Here is a 5419-nt window from a genome sequence, read left to right as displayed (position 1 = left end):
ACTGATCCCTGCGGTACCCCACTGGTCACTGCCTGTCATTCCGAAATGGAGCCGTTTATCACTACTCTTTATTTCCTATCAGCCAACCAACTTTCAATCCAAGTTAGCACTTTGCCCCCAATACGATGCGCCCTAATTTTGCTCACTAAATACCATGCGCCCTAATTTTGCTCACTAAATACCATGCGCCCCAATTTTGCTCACTAAAAGCCAACTTCCCTCCTCTTCCACATAGCAGCACGCCTACACCATTGTCTTTGAGTATGATCTAACCTATCCCACTGTCTTGATGCCTTTTCTATTTTTCTTTAACCAATTGTTACTCTTTATCTATCCCTTCTTGTTTGCAACAATTATCCTGATCTCATTCACCCTCCTGTACTGAACGAGAGTCCTTCACTTGTGTGTTACCATGCAGATATTCCACTGCAGGAGCTGCACATATTTTTTTTCACTGTAGGAAATTTGAATTTAATTGAGAATGCACAAATTGACCTGCTTTCCTTCACAGGGTTCTGCAGAAAATTGCTGTAAAAACCACTGTAACCTCATCATGAACCCAATATACCTCATTATTACTGTACTTCCTATTGAAATAATACTGTTAGTGGGTTCACTTTCCTCTTCCCCTGACTGCGCTACATTAAGGTTCAATGGGTATACTTTCATTTCCATTCTCCATTGACGGACCTAGATAGTGAGCCCCTGATGATGATTTGAATCACCAGGGGTCAACAGTTCCTTTTGCACCCCTCAACCCTCACACTCTCATCGATATGAAGGATGTTGTGAAACCTGAAAGAGTTCAGAAAAGACTTACAAGGATATTGCCAGGATTGCAGGTTTTGAGCTACAAGAAGAGGCTGGGGCAGTTTTCCTTGGAGTGTTGGAGGCTGAGGGGCGACCTTAAGGAGGAATACAAAATCATGATAAGGTACGGATAAGGTAAATAGTCCAGAACCAGAGGGCATAAGTTTAGGGTGAGAGGGGAAAAATTTAAAAGGGACCCAAGGGGCAACTTTTTCACGCAGAGGGTGATGCGTGTATGGGATGAGCTGCCAGAGGAAGTGATGAAGGCTGGTACAATTACATCATTTAAAAGGCATCTGGATGGGTATATGAATAGGAAGGGTTTAGAGGGATATGAGCCAGGTGCTGGCTAAATGGGACTAGATTAGGTTAGGATATCTGGTTGGCATGGACGAGTCAGATCGAAGTGTTTGTTTTCATGCTGTACATCTCTATGACTCTGTGGCTCTCACATGGAAGTACTGAGGTCAATTCTGAGGTCAATAGGACCCTGCTGACATCAGTTAGTCTAGGCCTGCCTGGATAACACCTGACACCTACAAGCCCTTCGGGGAGGTGGGCATTGTAATATCAAATCACATTCCCCCTGAAACTATCAGGTGCTGTACCTCAGAATCCAAACACTGGAAATCAAGAACTTGCCTTAACCCTTCCAAATTGTTGTTCATTTTTCAACAAGGCAACCAAATCCAAATTGAGCCCAAGAGCTCGGAGTTTAATATTGGGAATTGGCCTGAGACTCCTTGGCACTGGGTTGGATAATACTCACTATCCCATCATTCCTTGCAGTGGAGATGGAACTCCAGTTGCTCGGCATCTTACCGGAATGGAACCGGATTCAGCTTCCCTTACTGAGTGCCAAGACTGGTATCCAAGTGCCAGCTGGCTAGGAGCTGGAAGTCCCAGTGATGGAACTGTGGGTGGGAACGACAGCACAAACCAGCCCAGACGTGTCTACTGCAGGGATGAATCAAACTGTCCTTTTGAGTGGTGCTGCATGAGCAACAATGAATGTCCTCTCTGTAGGAAAGCTTACAAGTCTCAGGTAGAACATGTGAGTCATCTCTGAATACACAGCCGTCTCATGGGCATCTCACTTGCATCCATGAAAGGACAACTGCTGATGAGGAAATTAAAGGATTGTGGTTTAGACTCTATTATATATATGCATTAGTAAAGAGAATAGTGCCAGAGGTTAAGGCATCATTAGCTAGACCAGCATTTATTGCTCATCCTTAATTGCCCATAGAACTGTTAGGAGCCTACCATATTGCTGGTGGGTAGACAATGTAACTGCTAACCTTAAAGAGAGAAATGGAACAACTCCAAAGGATCATGCACCAAATACCTTAATAATAGTGGAGGGAAGTATTTTGCAAATACGTAGTTTAAAGAAATCTAGAATGTGAAAAATAGAATGAAAAGAAGTTAGCATGGGTTTTAAACAGGCAGTTTGCACTTGTTCAAACTTATTAATTTCCTTAAAGGAATAATAGAAAGTATGGATAAGACTTATTCAGTAGACAGACTCAAAGACTCAGAGATTATTACAGTTTGAAGGGAGTCCATTGCCCCATTTTGTCTGTGCCAGGCAGTAAAGATCTGACTACACTAATCCTGTTTTCCAGTCCTGGAGGCTATGGCATTGCCAGTGAATGTCTAAGTACTACTTAAATGTTATGAAAGTTTCTGATTTAACCACCCTCTCGTGCAGTAAGTTTCAGACACACACCACCCACTGGATGAAAGCAATTCTCCTCAGCTCCCCCTTAATCTTCCACCTGTCACCTTAAATCTATAGCCCCTGGTTACTGACACCCACACTAATGAAGAAAGTGCCTTCTTATCCGTCTGATTTGTGTACTTGCAGTTCTGTGAGGCCTTTGAGAATTCACCACGGTCGTAGACACAGACTAAGATGTTGTCAGGAGATAAATTGTGGTCTGACTAATAAGCTGGCCTCAAAGCAGGAAGTGGAGATGGGTGTGGGCGTCAAAGGTGGTCTAACTTGGGCTAACACAAAGAGGCAGCATTTTTTTTCAGAGGGAACCGGTGCTGAGGCCCCTATGGTTCATTTAGATTAATGAGTTCGACTCAGGAAATGGAAGTGCAGTTGCAAAATTTTTCAATGTGATGCTAAGTTGCTGGGTTATGGAACTGAAATGCCGAGAGGTCAGCTTCAACTTGTATGGGCTGAAAAATGTGTTGCTGGAAAAGCGCAACACATTTTTCAGCTCTGATCTCCAGCATCTGCAGTCCTCACTTTCAACTTGTATGGGATCTTGGTTAGACCACACTTCAGGATTCTGGGAATGGATTCTGGTCTTCTTTCTTATAAAGGAGGATAAAGGGGTAGGAGAAGATGGAAAAGAAAAGATTTCCAAAAGTTTTATACTTATGAGGTAAGTTGAACAAACTGAGAAAGGAGGAGTCGAAGGTATAATCTGCCTTTAAAGTTTTGAAAGGATTTCATAATATAGACTTCGAGAAGATATTGCCAGCTTTGGCGGGTTGGAGTGAGGTGGAGAGGATACGGATTAGTGGGCATAGCCAAAATAAAGTCCAATAGGAAATTCAGAAGAAATGTCTTTTTACAGAGATTAGTTCAGGTGTGGGATTCACTCTTGCAAAGAGTAGCTGAGGCAGTTAACATGGGTGCGTTTAAGAGAAAGCTACATTAAGAGATAAAGGAGAAAGGATTATAGGACGGGTAAGTCAATGGGGCCAGATGATGAAAGATGGGTGGAAACTCATGAGGAGCATAAACACCTGTTTCTGTACAAATACAATGAAGTTCTGAGATGAGCAGTGATAGCCCAGAGCAATTGTTCACTCAGATTATTAATTGGTAACATTTCTGTGACTCAGCTTGGAGTCATACACAAATTTTAAACATTTGCTTTAATATAGCACTTCTCACAACCTGAAGAAGGTGCACAGCACTTGCATAAGTACTTCTGAATTGCAGTAACTGGTAATGCTGGAAAAATAACACATAAAGCTCTCGAGCACAGAATTGGCATTAGGATCAGATAGTCAGCTGAAGACTAAATGTTGTCCAGAACACAGGAGGGATCTCCTTGGCAAGTCTTACAAGGAGATGAACAGCTGGAGATTGGTGCCATTAGTCAGGCAATTTTCTGGCCAGGCTCTTGTTTTCTTCACAGCGTCCAGGGCATCCAGCCAGAGCTGACAGCCAGAATGTCAGCTTCGAACTTCTAATTAAGGTGGTGTCCTTGTTGCGAGCCTAGCTACTGCTGTCAGTCTGTTCGAAGTTAATGAACATATCAGCTCTCTTTGAGTTAGAAGGGGTTAACTCAGTCTGAATAACACAAATAGAATTGGAGACCGATGGGGGATTTCTGAAACAGGTAACCAATTCAGCATTGTGGCTAGCATGAGTATTGTCTGTCAGAAACAGGCTGGGGTTAAAATGTATTTCCCACAGCTGAGGTGGTGAGCAGTTACAAGGAGTAGAACAGATGAGAAAGTCCCTGCTTTTTGTACTGAAATAACCCTGACATGTGTTAACGTACTTCCCTTACACCTTTGTGATGACTTGTGTTCACTTCAGACCCTCTCGAGTGGACATGCAACATCCCGTTGCAGTATTTCAAGGACCGACCAGGCAAGTTCTCCCTGGTGCCATGCTCACTACATAGCTCCCCAACTCAGACATTGCAAAGTTTATCCGATTCGTTATCACACTGTTATGTGTAGGAGTTTTCTGTGGGTGATGACCCACCATTTCAACCGTGCTTTCCTGGTGCTGAGCAGAGCCCTCCCTGTACTTTGTGAGATGGCCTTCTCTGTTTTGTGCTCCAGTCTTTTAATGACTCTACCAGGATCCTATTACATCATTTCTTACTGGTATTGCTCCTTGCTGTCAGCAGAGATTGAATATATCGAGTGTTCCGTCTATTGAGCTGGAAGGCCAAATATTCAAGTTCCACTTCACAGTCTATAATCCAGACTCCAGGGGAGCATAGAGAGCTGTATAGTATCAGAGGGGCCCCTGGTGCGGTGTTAGTGTCCCTATCTATGAGGCACAGCGTTCAAGTCCCACCTGAGGTGTGTAATTACATCCTGGATTAGAAAGTATCTTAGAGGCGGTGCCTATTGTGCTACTGCAAAGGTTAGGTAGGGTGTTTGCTCAGACCCCTAACCACTACTGTGTTTATCCCTCAGCCAGCATCCCAGTAACAGCTTATCTGGTCATTCCCACATTGCAGTTGAAGGCACTCTGCTACAAGTAAACTTGTTGCTGTATTTTTTGACCTGACAACAGTAATTACACTTCACAAGTACTTCACTGGATGTAAAGCACTTCAGGATGTCCTGAGGTGATGAATGATTCTGCATGCGTATGAATATCTCAATCCATAATGGGCTTTTAACTTCAGTGTTTCAATCCCATGTCTGCGCACTGAAGCCAGTCATTGTTTCGCTTCTACCCCATATTGCCCCTGTGTGAGATGATAGACTGAGACTCAAAGAGGGGCACTTTGCCAGCCTGAATATTAATGTTGTCAAATTGAGGCCTATTGCTCATATTCAAACTTGCACCAAGCCCTGTTCACCGAGATTCAAAATACACAGGGGGAGCAGG

The sequence above is a fragment of the Chiloscyllium plagiosum genome, chromosome 10 (assembly GCF_004010195.1).
Source record: "Chiloscyllium plagiosum isolate BGI_BamShark_2017 chromosome 10, ASM401019v2, whole genome shotgun sequence".
Taxonomy (NCBI): Eukaryota; Metazoa; Chordata; class Chondrichthyes; order Orectolobiformes; family Hemiscylliidae; genus Chiloscyllium; species Chiloscyllium plagiosum.
The sequence above is the reverse complement of the archived record's forward strand: the minus strand, read 5'-3'. Positions refer to the sequence as shown.